The sequence below is a fragment of the Poromitra crassiceps genome (assembly GCF_964638095.1).
Source record: "Poromitra crassiceps genome assembly, chromosome: 1".
Taxonomy (NCBI): Eukaryota; Metazoa; Chordata; class Actinopteri; order Beryciformes; family Melamphaidae; genus Poromitra; species Poromitra crassiceps.
The window spans coordinates 26,127,495-26,143,498 of record NC_139623.1 but is presented as its reverse complement, the minus strand read 5'-3'; positions in this window follow the sequence as shown (position 1 = coordinate 26,143,498).

The following is a 16,004-nucleotide window of genomic DNA, read 5'->3' as shown; positions in this document are numbered from 1 at the left end:
AAAAGATTAGACCAATTAAGGTCAGGCACAAGTTAGGGCAGCTAAGTGTAGGTGGAGCCTGGGAAATGAGGGTTGACTTGAATGAACAGCTAGTCATCCCAGCATATATAGTTAGCACCCGGCTACGTCCGGACTTGTTACTGTGGTCTGAGGTAGAGAAGAGAGTTTATTTTATCGAACTCACAGTCCCGTGGGAAGATCGAGTTGAGGAGGCTTATGAGCGCAAGAAAGCTAGGTATGCTGAAATGGCAGCAGAGGCAGAGCAGCGAGGTTGGAGGGCTCGAGTGCGGCCTGTAGAGGTGGGCTGGGGCAAAGTCCGTTATTGCCTTAATAACTGAGTTGGGCATTCGGGGACGGAGCCTGAAACTTGCGGTTAGCAACATGTCTCAGGCAGCAGAACGAGCAAGTGAATGGCTGTGGATAAGGAGGAAACATGCTAGCTGGGGAGCTCGCTAAGGTCAGATTGATTGTTGTTGGTCATGATTAACGGTCCGCATCAACAGTGCTGAATCATTGACAGTGGTGGTGTAGTTAGGGATTGTTTGTTGTTGGTCATGATTGACGGTCCGCATCAACAGGGCTGAATCATTGACAGTGGTGGTGTAGTTAGGAATGTCATACCGAACCGACCTGGATAGCTAGGCTTAGATAGTGAGGTAATATGCAGTTGTGCGGTGGTAGCATGGAGGGGGGTGTTTCCAGGACGCTGGATTACACTGTTAAGCCTTCTTGAGGTGTCGTGGGCCTAACTTAACGAAACGTCGGTGAAGGAAGGTGCCCACTTGAAAACCCCAATGACATGCTTCATACTGCTGTTGGCTAGGGTAGGTAACTGGTGATTTGTGTCTTGTTTATTAGTTTGTTAGCCTGTTAGCTTGTTTTATTCTGGATTGGGCTTCTAAATGTGTTTTTCCTCGGATTTTGGCACAAGGGATAGTAACATCTTGTCCTGTGTATTAATTAATAACCACACCTTTATAAGCGTAGAATTATTCACAACTGTGGCCATTGGTGATGTGCAGTAAACCAATCACATTCTTCCCTTTCAAGCTCCGATTCCATGGAGCGATCCAGTCCGGTCAGAAAAGCCCTAAAGCCCCCCGTGACCAAAGTGCTCTGAGCTCCGCCCCTCCCTCTCTGCCAACTTTAATCTAATATTAGATTAAATTACTTTAATTTAATGTCTGTCTCCATATGCTCCTCAAACAAATCTCATGGTAGTTTAAATACGGCAAGCATGTAAATACCCTACACTATAGCAAGAGCAAAGTGATAATAATGATGTCCCTGGATATCATGATGAGATTAGATTGGTGAGAATTTGGACATCGTTTTCTCTTGCTGCCTTTTCTTCTCCCCCTCTGCACGGCAGACAGGTAGGACTAGGATGATGCAACAGCCTCTGAATGACAGGGGCTCAAAACTACGGTATAACAACTTTTTTTTCATCTGTCATTGTGCCTGCCTAGTGCCTACATATACATTAGTGGACTTTCCCCCAAAATAGTGATGGTTCTGACATTCTGTGGTGTAGCCTACATTTCAGATCTGATGCTTGCAGTGCGCTATAGGGGCAGAAATTGACGCGCGAGAGAGAGGGAGAGAGAGAGGGAGAGAGAGAGGGGGAGAGAGAGGGGGGAGAGAGAGTGAGATAGCGGCAGAAAGAGTGATTGAATTACGCCGTGGGTGCATCCCCGGGGCCGTTGCACTGAATAAGGCCTGGTTTTGAAAAGCGCTAACCGCAAAATTAACGCCAGTTGGGAAGATCGCTTTAGGCTGGTATTTAAGGCCGAAACGCCCATTCTGGCCTATTCTGGCACTGTGCCACGCCTCTACATCGTAAAGCGCATTTCGGGGCCTAAAAACATAGCGTGTTTTTTTGCGTTTAATGCCAGTTTAGCGCCTAAGGCCAGGGGGAGAATAGAGCCCATGATGTGTGGATTGCCACCTCTTGCCATACCCAACTGATGAGCAGTAAATGGCTAAATGGATGGATGGCTGTTTACATGGATGGAGAGTGGACTTATTACATTCATTTGAAATGATGTATAATTCCCTATATTCTCCTATGCACAATTTCTTACTAATTAGACCACTGTAAATTTGTTAACCTCATGCCAAAATGTAACATCAATACATTACATGCCTTGCACTGGAAACTATGCCAAACAATACCATCCTTCAATGTAAACAATTCCCAGTCAACCAAGTTGATACACAGGGCATGGTGGACAAACTCCACAAAGACAAATTGCGCTTCATACTCTTCTTGGCAGCCTTTACCATGCATGTGCATGCTGCAGACTGCCATACAGTATCTTCACACAATAGGGCATTGTTGTAGTGGAGCACTTGGGGGGTGTATGAGTTGCTAAATCTGTTTCTGGAAAGAGAAAATGAGTGAGATGGAAGTGCAACAGAGAGAGAGGAAGAGAGCAGGAGAGAGAGACGAAGACAGAGAAACTATTCCACATGGTCACACTCTCGGCCAACTGATATACCTCCATTTATTAAAATATGTCTGCTGCCTGCCAGAGTGGATGCTAACCATCCATAAACCTTTTAGTTTATTAAATGCATTCTCATAGCTCAGTGGATTCAGACACGTACCACAGGCACACACATGTACAGTATGCATGATTTCCCTTCTTGTCCTGTTGGCTTTTTGCTGCTTTCAATTTCAGTACATTTGAACTGAGATTTCAGTTAAAGACCCTCTAAAGTCATGTTTCAAGATGTGTATAAAATACTCTACTTTGAATAATGATTTGTGTCTGATGGTTTCCACCACAAAAAAAGGTTAAATGATCTTGTTAAAATCCTCAAAAGGACTCCCCTCCTTCTCCCTCACTTAAAAATCCAAAGCAACCAATCATGGTTATATACAAAATAACTAGCCAATCACAGCATACAACACGGGCTTTCAACACATTCTCACTCTTGATTAAGTGACGACAAGGGTTCCTGACCGATCTGCAGTATATGACGAGGTGGGAGTGAATTCCATGTCCAGTGAGTACTGGACAGGGATTGGCTCCAAGATTCGTGATGTCACAAATCTTGCTTGTTGAAAACGGCCTTTTCAGTGAGCTCAGAGAAATGTCCACTTTCAGCAGACAATTGTGGAAATAGCCTTCTAGTGTCAAACTCTACACAGACATCAATCTGCACAGTGAAGCTCAGACATCCAACTGTATGAACAAGAAGAAAAACTAATTTCTGACTTTAGGGGGGTCTTTAACGGTCAGTCAAATACAACAACTTTGATGCAACACTTCCTTTGTGTGTGGAGAGTTATATAGATGTTCTACAACCATTCCAGTGTGAGAGGTATTTCACTAATGATTTTCTTACTTTGTTTCTCAGTGTTAAAACCTCAAAGCTGCAACAAGCAGAATTTACTGACCACTAGGTGGTGACACAAACCGCAACACATTCGTAAACTAGAAGGGCACTCGCAGAGCGCATCATGCGACCTCTGCCAAGGCCAATTGCTTGTTCGTGAGGCTTGGTTGTGAGGATCTGGATTTGCTCCAAAATGTAATAGTTCTTTCTTGGCCCATGCTACACTATTCCACCAAGTTTCGTGAAAATCAGGCCAATATGTTTTCTGTAATCCTGCTGACAAACAGACAATCAAACAAACAAACAAATGCACTGAATATATAACCTTCTTGGCAGAGGTACAGTAATAACACATAGCAAGGCTACTACACTATACAGGATTACTCAAGACAAACATAGCAAAACACAGTGCACGAAGACTAATAGCTAAGTTACAGTAACCATACCTACGGATAAGTGTCACCAGTTAACAGTCTCGCATTGCCAGGCCTTTTTACCCGTTGGCTTCATAAACTCCACCATTATGAGAAAATATTCAGGAATGGGAGGGGTGAGGGCCATATTTAAACAGTGAGGGAGGAGCCAAGCTAAAAAAAAAAGGGAAAGCTACTGGGAGGAGCTTTGGAAGGAACTTAGTTCCAGACCAGAATTTTACAAGCTTTAGAAAAGGGGTGAAAAGGGCAACACAGCTGCTGTGGTGCGGATATTGGTTTATATCATTATGTCTCAGTGAAATCTCTGCATAGCACACACTAGCTATATGATTAGATATAAGGTCTGATATTGCTTGTTGCAGGTTTAACTTTGCTGTGTCTGAGAGATGTTTTGAGTCTAACCCTTGGCCATATTAGAATCAGCCATATGGATATATTCAGCTCCCAGGTCCCAGCTCCCAGGTAGTTAAAAGGCTACAGGCTAGAAATCCCCTTTATTATACCCCCCACTAACACGAGAGTTGCACCACCCCACCAATATATCACAGTCCCCATGGGGGAAACTTCTATAACTTAATCCATGTAGGCCATAACTATTTCTTAAGAGCAGTTCTGTTCATTGTTTCTTGATTTATAAATACATGAAAGCTGCTGCACTTCAGGGATGAGAAGGGCTTTTTAACCCTCAAACATGTGAGCCTAAAAGGTTAAAGGTCACTTAGTGATCTCTGGAGGTTAAAGGTCACTTAGTGATCTCTGGCTTAAGAGGCCGAGAACTCATGGCGGTAACAGAAGTCAAACATGTTGGATTACATTTTGGAGTGACAGTGACTAATGACGGTGTGTTTTCTCTATCATTCTTGCTAAGAGTGCAAAAACGGCTTCAACGAGGTGAGCAGATGCACGCCATCTCTTACTATAATTATTATTCCAGTGCATAATTTAATAATCAGACACTGATGTTTACAATTACTTTTTGGCTTGCACCAAAGTTTCTGGGTGTTTCATCTTTATTTCTGAGGTCATTGGAGGTGGATTTTACACACACATGTTTCATCATTATCACATGTAATAGCCTAGATACACTAGACGACTTTGAAATCTTAACTGATTATGAAAAGACTGTGGAGTTTATACTACACGACTTTTTCATTAACTCATTGAGTGCCAATGACGACAGTTGTCGTCAATTCGAATACTAACGTAGATTGCCAAAGACGACGATTGTCGTCAATTGCGTTTTTTGACGGTGGGACGTGGATCAAAGCCTAATATATCTCCTGTAAAATTTTGGGGCATGTTGAATGTGTGTAACCTATTTTACCGACCCATTAGGTGGCGACAGTGCTCTCCAGATTAGAGGAAGGTCCGAAAACAGCAGGAAAAACGCCCGTGATCAAAGAGAAACCGCTCATGCTGCAGCCAGAGCCATATAGATGGCTCTGACTTGCAGCTGATGTTGGCTGCGAACATCAGTCAATCCGCGCACACAACTGAGTTCCTCTGCCTCTGTCTGTCTGTCTGCATAGTTTCTTCACACGATTAGCTGCCAGAAAGGCAGCACCCGACGCCGAAGGGCCAAACCTTTCCCTGCAGTGCGGTTTGACATTTCCTTGTCGTGCTGGGAGCCGCCCGGCGCACAAAAACGAAACGCTCCGAAAATAGACTGGGTGCGTGAGGCTGTGTAGTGTGGGGAGGAGTTTGCAGCTGAGGGGGGGAGAGGGGGGTGGGGCACGCAGGCACCACACAACTACACCACGTCACTACATCAGAAAATATTATCTTCAGACTCAGTGAATGTGCTTGAAATGCTGCATTTCACAAAAGGCGGAATAACTCAGCTTCTAATTTGAAAAGTGTCTTTTTGCTCAAAACAGCCTATCTTCTCCGGCTCATAACTAAAGAACGGAAAATGGGATCAATAAACTTTTTTTTGCAGATGATAGAAGAGAGTCTCATCGTTCTTTGTGCGTGTTCGGTGTTTACATAGTAATATCACACAATATTCTGTGGGCCTCGAGAAATCACTGAAAACGCTCTGAAACTCTGGCACTGGGAGCGTCCGTTCTCCAAAAGTGGCTGGCACTCAATGAGTTAAGATTGTTTATCACAACTGAAAAACTCACTGAAATACATTACACGACTGGAATCACAGATCAAAATACACTACCCGACTGTGCGCCCAGAAAACTCACGTCTTTCAAGTTATTTAAAGCAGGACTAAACCCCAAAACACTTTTTTCAGCTTTTAACCAATATATATGACTTTGGGGGTGGTGTGTGAAGAATTCTGGTCAAAATTTCCACATCTGAGACCAAACTGTTACCATTGTACCATTTGTATAATTTTCAATAACAATACACACAGCTCATTGGCTGTTTGTGTCACTTGACCTGTTAATCACCTGTTAATTGATTACAATCGCCTGTTATTTTCCTACCAAGATGGCCATGTGGTGATGTAACATAAATACTATCAATAAAAGCCACTATAATCATAAATAGAAATAAAAGGAAGGAAATGGGATTGTGTTGCTGTAAATCATTCCAACCTTGTTCATACTAAGGAGCCCTAATTTAGTTCACATTGGGGCCATGGACCCCCAATATGATGAGATTTGGTTTGCGTGATCGGCCCTTCTGCGGGCAACGTTGCAGACAGAGTAGGAGGGCTGATCCGTGAGCGGCTGCTTCTGGGATGCGGGTCGGGGTCTTAATCGGCCTCGGCTGGGTCTACTGGGTGAGGGTGTATGATGTGTGACAGACCCGAAACACCTTACGACCCCAGTTAACATCACTGATGATGCGTCCCTGCGCATGCTGAAGTATGTATTTGTACTGTAACATAGAATCCTGGCTTCCCTGAACAGTGACACTTAGGAATAGACTAGGTGACAACCAGGTATAGATTGGTGACAAGCTGGAGAGACAGTTGACGGTCGGAGAGACGGCATCCGGTACGCGATGGGTTTAGCACCCCAGCCTGGCACTCTCGTGAGGGAGAAATCCACAAACGCTACGGATTAGCCTCCCGAAAATCTGTGTAAATATCGGCGCGGCCTGGGGTCCTTCAGGCTAGAGCGAGGAGCGAGGTGCTCGGCACAGCCGAATGACGTGCAACGCACAGGCCTTCTTGAGGCATCCTCTCTGCCTATGGATGCCTTTGCCCCGGGAGGGCCTGGTGAGACGAAGGAGGTGAGCGGCCGGGAGATAACCCATGGCGCCTTGGAGCCTCCATGCACTGAAGGGTCTTGCAATGCTGCGATGTAGCACTAGCTCTATTGCAGCGGATTGGGTGTGATCGGCCCTTCCGCGGGCAATGTTGCAGACAGAGTAGGAGGGCTGATCCGTGAGCGGCTGCTTCTGGGATGCGGGTCGGGGTCTTAATTGGCCTCGGCTGGGTCTACTGGGCGAGGGTGTATGATGCGTGACAGACCCGAAACACCTTACGACCCCAGTTAACATCACTGATGACGCGTCCCAGCGCATGCTGAAGTATGTATTTGTAACACTTAAACTGAACATGAGATGCAGTGATATTGTCGCACCAAAGCACAGACACACATAGCCTACAGACTTTTAAAAGTGAGCCTCCCCCCACACAGCAACTTTCATCCTCGCTGTCATCTCCGCAAACAAATCTCATCGCAGTTTAGCAAACATGTAAAATAAGACAAGGTGACAATGCTGTTCTAAACACATCGGCTACTATAATATATTTCCCTGCATTATACTGAGATTAGATCGGTATTAAGTTTGGACAGACTGGAATGGATTGATTTCATCTTCCCCCAGCATTGCATGACGGACAGGTATAGGACGATTAATTACAGCTTCTGACTGACAGCGGTGCAAAACTACGGTAACAACTTACTACGGTAACAAGTTTTTATTCATCGTCATTGTGCCTGCCTATCTACATATAACGTTACTCTTATGGGGCTGAGCACAGAGTAGTTTTGCATGCCAGGCGGCGCGGCATGTGGGGATGGGCGACAGCAGGGAGATTTCTCTGGTCTCGCACTCGAGACAAGAAAAAAGCAGAGGGTGATGTGATGTGTGGGTGATGGCGCACTACACCTTTTGACAAGAATCACGAAAAAGGGAGAAAAGAAAATTAAAAACTGACTGCATAGAGTTCTAGAGGATAAGTTGGACAAGTTAATAACTCCCATTGTGATTACATTAGAGCGTGTTGAGAGCGGGGGTTTGTCCTGACTATTGTGCTGTGCTGCGGCCGGCGATAACCAGGCTCACGTCACCAGGCTCTTTTAACGATACTTACATGGGAGTCAATGGCAGTTTCTAGTTCGCCACTGTTAGAGAATGGAATTACCACTCCTCATCCGCTAATATGATAACTATAACAGCTTATATAAACCAAATGAACTTGAAACCAGGAGCCAGAAAGATGTCTTATAAAAGTATATTTAATACCATACATTCTCACTGTGTTATAGAAAAGACTGAATCTCAATGTATACATCTGATATGTCATACAGAGTCCCAATATTCAGCGATGACTTACAGTTTGACATATGCTTTATACTCAGAGAGGCTGAGGAAAGAGGGGGGAGAGGAATGGGATGATCTCTTGGAAATGTGTGTGCGTCTCAGTCTGACTGAGAGAGTTATCAGTTGTTATTGGACACGATGCACTGCCCAAGGTCTCAGCAAAAGAGAGCAGACCTCAATGCCACGGGTGAATCTATATGTGTGAGATGTCATGTCATGTTAACTTATAGCATTAATTATGCGTATGCAATTATTAGCTTATTGATTAGGAAAGGCCCATGGAACTTATATTTTCTCCAATGACCAAATTGATATAACTTTCAACCATTTTGAGCAACGCTGTTTCCATATACGTTTCCATACAGGCCACCAGCGTTGGGTAGTTGTTGATATTTATAAAGATTTTGTAGCTCTCATATAACTTCTTTTTTAGGCGGTGGGCAAACTGTCATAGCGTCGTTTTCCGAAAAAATGTCCTTTTCCTACCACAGCCAAAGATTATAGTGAGACAAGAGGAGATGTCCATTTCTTGGTTTTTCCCATAGGTTTTTTCAAATCAAGCAGCATGCCGTTCTGCCAGAAATCTGGGGGGTTTACTCCTGCTTTAAGATGGTGTCTTGAACCCACAACACAAATAACCAGCAAACTGACGTGACCATACTAACCATACAGAAGCTAGACAAATTTAAGTTTCAAAATAAAAGCGCTAATATATTACTACACTCACTACGGGTTAAAATTTACTTTTCGAAGCCACAACATTATGTTAATTTAAAACAGGTTTCTATGCAAATGTGTTCTTTATTTCCTGTTTGATACGTGGGGTATTTCGGATCACACACACAAAACGGTTGCAATGGTATACTTTTATTTTGAAAATTGTAACAGGAAGTTTCGGTTTTATTCTTTCTGACTTAACCGTGAGCAACCGGCATATCGTCTTTGCTTCCCTGTATTATTCACATGTGCCTTGGTATCAGAAATATCTATTGTATGAAGACTAGCTATTTGACTGCTTTTGGCTCATTGCCTCCTAGTTTTTCATTGGATATTGACGGGATTCCACATGCACGTGTGAGTTGAGTCGGGGACACCTCGGCATTCCGAAATGTCGGCACTCCGAAATACCGGCATTCCGACAAAATTCTAACCCTAACCTCGCCATTGCGAAAGAACCCTCCCCCAGACCCTAACCCTAAACCTAACCTCTCCCACCCCCCACGCCTAAGCCTAACCTAACCTCTCGGCGAAACATTTTTTGGAGATAAAAAAGGGCCGCCTCTCCGAAAGCATAGAAGTCAATGATCGGAATGCCGACACTTCGGAATGGCGAGGTGTCCCCAGTTGAGTCGGGTCGTTGCACCAGTTTACACTATGCGACTCAACGTGAGACATTCAAACATGTTTGATAATCGTTGTGGCTCTGACTGGCGTCAGTTTACACTTGACGATTAGAAATCTGTAACCAGTAAACACTAACAGATTTTGCTGCCGACTAGCACAACAACTGCCCACAACAAGTGCAGACTAGAGTCAACAAAGACAGATTGAGCACAACTGGAAATCCTGTGTAAAATTGGAGGGAAAGTCTTGTAGTGTATTTTAAGCATAAGTGTTGTGTTGCAACTCAGTGACCTATTATTTTGAACACTAAAGGATACTAGAAGGTCATGGCCAATTGCTTGTTTGTGAGGCTTGTTCATGTGTTGGATCCAGACCCACTCCAAAATGTAATGGGTTCTTCCTTGGCCCATGCTAGACCCTTCCACGATGTTTCATGAAAATTGGGCCAATAGTTTTTCCGTAATCCTGACAAACAGAAAAACTGTAAAAATCATACTTGCACAGAAGCAGAGTGCGTAGAGACACGAAGCCAAATCCAAAATCTAAATCAAACAGAAATCAGTGATTCCCTCAGCCCTTACGCACCCTGGCCAGAGAAGTCAAGGGACAGCCAGATGAAGCAGAGGGAGCAGGAATCATCGAGAAACATTGGAGCAGATTATATTCCCGGGCTTTCCAAGTGTTTCCAATTCTCATACATACTGTAATTAAAATTTCTCAGATGTTTTTCATTTTGCTTCATTGTGGCTCATGGTGCTTCGAGAATGTGTATGAAGACCCGTCAAGCCCCGTGACGGATCTGTTCAGTTCCAATCTTGTGCTACAATCTATCCAAATGTCCTGTGCAATTTGTCTCACTGCTAATCATTCCATTTAACAGGTGTGTTTCATTAGATTATTCCAGGTTGGATAAGAACCAGGTTCTTTAGAGAAACACATTATGAATGCATAGCCTTACACCCCTGTTGTACAGCCTGAACAGCTTAATGTGCCACATCTAGATGTCAGTCTGCACTGAGACAAGACATTACAGCAGGCGTCAGAAACCTATGGCACGGGTGCCACCTCTGGCACAAAAGGGGTAACCAATGGCACGGCAGCACACAGTAGCAATATTTCACAATTGAGATTTCTTTGTAGAAATGTTGAAATGCCCTGTCAAATGACCTATTTCAGTTATTTAGGATATTTATGGCAGTGACCCATGCTGCTGTGATTGGTTAGCCTCCTTGCGTTCCATGCATTCCAAAGCAGAAAATATTGGCACGAAAGACAGACAATGTCAGGTCATCCAGCTAAAAAAACCTTGGGCACACTGATTAACAAGCAAATTTGAAAATTACACTTCATATCAAAAAGGTTGCCGACCCAGACCCAGACCCATGCATTTGACTACAGCTCATTTTGAACAAAAGAAGAAGCACAGAACACTGCATCCAATGTCTCCACTTCCTACATAATTGTATTCAACATTATACTTATTTGAAGGTATAGATTTGATTAGACAAATTTCATTGTCCCCAAGGGGAAATTATTTTTGCGCTACAGTGTCAACATGGGAATTAAAAACACATATGGGCTCTATCGTCGCAAAGGCGTTTTGCACTGGAATAGCGCCGCGCAAAGCCCTAATTGTGGGCGTGTCGGCCCGCTGCGCTTGGCATCATCTCGGTGCAAACCTCCATATAGGCGTATTTATGCACAAAATTATGTTTGCAGGTGTGATCATGATTATGTCCATCCCCCTTAAAAGCCACACGTCACAGCAGCTTCCTTCTCGCGTGCACAAGCAGCGGGACAGAGTGAGAGAGAGAAAGAGAGAGAGAGATGTGAGGCTGTCATGCATAGAAAATCAATATGCGTAATTACGCAGCGTACTGAGAGCCGCACTGAGTGATGCTGAGCAACGCGTCTCTTGTGCCCTTGTCCTTTGAAGATGTATTGTGTATTAACCATTGAGTATACCTGTACATTACTTCTTTATTAATTAAATTCTTTATAAGCATCAAGAAGCTCCCTTTTTTCTATTTACTATTTATATTGGCCTGCTGAGCTATCTTGTCGCCACTTTTTGACTTTTCTCTATTTGAAGTTAAATTTCGTTCCACCAGCACACAGTTTCTTTATCAGCTATTTTTATTTGTTTCTATTAATGTATATACATTGAATCCGACCAATTATAGTCCGTCAATTTAACCCTTGGCGCACATAGACACATGCTTCCGTCACTGTCTGCTTGATGGCAAGAGGGACTTCAGCTGGCTACTCATGACAAAACCAGACATCGAATTTTCAATAGTTAACTTTTGCAGTAGGCCTATAGGTTACTGGCTATTACTAGGAGATAAGGCAGTTAAGTTGAGCTGGGTAGTATATAGGCCGACAGTATGCCCTGTGTCTCTCTCTCTCTCTCTCTCTCTCTCTCTCTCTCACTCCCCGACGAGGGAAATGGGGGGCTATTGCGGCGTAGCCTAATGGTTGGAAAAGATCAGCATTTGCTTTTTATTTTCTCCTACCTTTTCTACTACCTAAAGTAATCTACTCTTATACACCTACTAACATCACAGACATGTATGGTCAGGAATTATGTAGCCTACTAAAACCATGACAAACGAATTCTCATTTTTAAATCAAGGTGTGTTTTTTCTGCAATGTAGGCTATAGGCTAGTTGAAAATCAACGTGGCATTCTGAGGAGGGAAGAGTGTGTGCGTGTTGGAGAGAGAGTGACATGATGACATCCATGCCGTGCGTAATATATCCAAGCGAGGATTTCCTGCACTGCGCAGAGAATACTGTGTGCGCCCCATAGCGCTCAGGCGTAGTGGGTTTTTTTTTGCACTAAGACCTGCTATTCGGTGAGAGCACCCAAGGCCCTTTTTTCTAACACACTATTTTGGGGCAGCCCAAACCTGTGTTTACGCTCGGAATGGCGATGGTATCTTTGCCAGAGCGCAAAATGACACTTGCGGGAGGCGCACGGACACGCTTGGGCTACGCCTAAACCTGTGTTTTCCAGCGCAAAACTGGATGGTGGAGGCAGACCATAGCTTAAGATGCAGGGAAGATGGCATAAGAGGTGCGCAAACTAGGGATGTCGACCGATAACCGTTTAACCGATAATCGACCATTTCAACATTAACCGATTAATACTATCAGTTAAACGGTTTAAAAAATTTGCATTCTACATTTTGTCTTTAACAAGTTAATTCTACTATCAACACTGACAGCCTACTGCCAGCTAGTCTCTCCCCAGACTCAAATATTACATTGAATCGCTGCGCTCCGCATACTACATAAATTTGCTGAAAGTCCGTCAAGGCGTTCCTCAGATATCGCGTTAACGAACATCGGACGGACGGACGTATGTACGGACGGACAACCCGGATCCATAATGCCTCCGCCTGGCTATCGCCGGCGGAGGCATAAAAAATCCGGACCTGACGGAGCCAGATTTTTTAATTAGGTGATTGCCCTAATGATGTGATGTCATCAGTGATGTCATCACATGTCATCACACACAAGGAGGCATTGTGACATCACTGATGATGTCATCATTGATGTCATAAATCACTGATGATGTTATCAGTGATGTCATAATGCAAAGTTGTGACACCATCAGTGATGTCATTCATCAGTGATGTCCATCAAAATGTCTTAGCTATCATAGATTGTGTTGCATAGTTGTTTTCTCTACTGTTGACAAAATATGTGATATTGTAAGTCGCTTTGGACAAAAGTGTCTGCTAAATGACATAATGTAATGTCATAAGAGCAAGTGCAGGGCGGGCTCGGCCATGGCATTGTGACATCATCAATGATGTCATGAGAGCAATTGTGATGTCATCAGTGATGCAAAGTTGTGACATCATCAGTGATCATCAATGATGTCATTAGAGCAAGTGAGCCCGCACTGCGGTCGAGCTGCAGGGCGGGCGAGGCCGCACAGTGGCCGAGCTGCGTATGAGAGCTGCAGGGCCAGCTCGACGAGCTGCAGGGTGAGCGAGGCCGCATAGTGGCCGAGCTAACGAGCCCGCACAGTGGGCGAGCCTAGGAATTGAGCGCACGTAGCGCGTAATATGCCTAGTTCAATACGAGTCCCAGAGTCACTGCCTCATCGAGTCTGCATCCAGCCAGCTGCAGATTAGTGCATGAGTGAGTGTTTGTGGATCTTCAGTTTGTGTGTGTATTACAGTAAAAAGGGTGATGGCAGAGCGGATAAAGGAGTTCCTGGCTCTGGAGACGGGGGCCTGAAGGCGTCTCCCTGAAGGGTGGGAGGTCAGGTCATTGGTCAGGGGGTGCAGGGGGTCAAAGAGGACCTTGTTGGCCTTAGAGAGGGCCCTTCTCTCGTAAATGTCATCCAGGCTGTCCTGTCTTAACACCCAAGATCTTACTGACAATGTTTGTCTACCTGATCATGTTTCTTTGGGTGACGTTTGTGTTCCCAAACCAGTGAAGCACGAATGAGTTTCTGTTGACTTTTTATGTGTACATGTGCAGTGTGGTGATCTCACTTAGGACCCACACTTATACTCTGTGTTATGCTGAGATATTTATAGCTGTCAACAAGCTCGACCGGCGACCGCTTGGTCTCTGATAAGTAACCGTAACCTGGTCGGAATGGAGTTTGGTGTGTGTGTGTGTGATGTGTGTGTGTGTGTGTGTGTGTGTGCATGCGTGCGTGCGTGTGTTCAGTTTGTGAGTTTGATGGGTCGAGTTGTGCACACTAATGGCTCTATCACTCAAATGTGCATGTATGCCTGGTGTGTGTGTGTGCCCGCGCGTGTGTGGATGCATCTTTCTGCCTCTAGAAGGCGCTAAAATACACCCCATGACATTTTAAAACATGTCAGCAATATCCTGTAATAATGTTCATATATCCAATATGCTTTCATTTTATTGTAACGGACATTGACTCCTATGTGAAAAAGTCTTTAATTGACACGAAGTCAAACCATTACACAGGAGAGGCAAATACATATGATTTACCAATTTTTAAATAAAAAAGAAAATGTATTATAATAGTACATATTTTCATTTTGTTTCATTTCCTTTGGGAGAAAATGTCTGTCTCTTTAAAGTTGTTTGTCTTTTGAGAATCTGGTATTTTGCGTCTGTCGGTGTCAAAACCAGTGCTGGCCATGTTGTGAGAATCAATGCCATTACCAAAACAGATTTAAACAATAAGCACTGTAGGCTATACTGGGAAATACACCACATGACGTTTGCTCTTTGTTTATAAATATTGTCCATTTTCAGTGTGTGATTTCCTCATGTTATGTTTAATATGAATACACACAGACGCACTTTCGGCAATTCAATTCAAACACACACTGGCTATTCAACTCTGGTTTTCATCTCAATCAACACACACGCACCAAACACACACACGCACACACACCCGCGCGCACACCCGCGCGCACACCATCAACTGTCTAAAAATATGGACAGAGTAAGCGTGATGTCACCCACATACACAGGCACGCACACACACGCACACACCATCGACCGTCAAAAATATGGACAGAGTCAGCGTGACGTCACCCACACAAAGGCACACACACGCACACACACACGCACACACCATCGACCGGGTCAGCGTGATGTCACACACACGCACACACACACGCACACCATCAACCGTCTAAAAATATGGACAGAGTCAGCATGACGTCACACACGCACGTACACACGCACGCACACCATCGACCATCTAAAAATATTGTCAGAGTCCATATTTGGACTCTGGTTTTTGCACTAGTTTTGAAGCCTAATGTGGCCGTCGCCATCTTGGGGTTCTTGTGCAGCTTGTGCAAGAGACCAGGGGTTTCCCAGAGCTGCAGCTCCGCCTTCTATTGGTCTGTGATGGGCAAGCTCTGGGATCACTGGACAGGTGACCTGTTAATCACGCCCAAAACATCATCTTTTCAATTGTCTATTTTACTCTGCACGGGTGAGTTATATAAAAATTCACCCCACTACAGTTGTTATGAAAGGTGAAATTAGCTACTGTATATAGAGCAAAACCATGTTTGAACCAGGCTGTAAACATAATCCTGTTGTAAAGACGGGCATTTTAACATGGGGTGAATGGGGAACGACTCCCTTTTGGAGCCAGCCTCAAGTGGCCATTCGAGAAACTACAGCTTTCAGTATCACGCCTCTCTGTAAAATCCCGAGCTTGCCACCATGGCACGCACGCAGGCACGTGCACGCATTTACGCACGCATTTACACACGCACACATTTACGCACGCACACACACTATGAAGGTCCAAACGACTCAATAAACATGCGCAGCTATCGACTGAACGTGTCACACACGCATGCTTTGACGCCTGTGTAGCGGTGTCCACCCGCTATGCCGA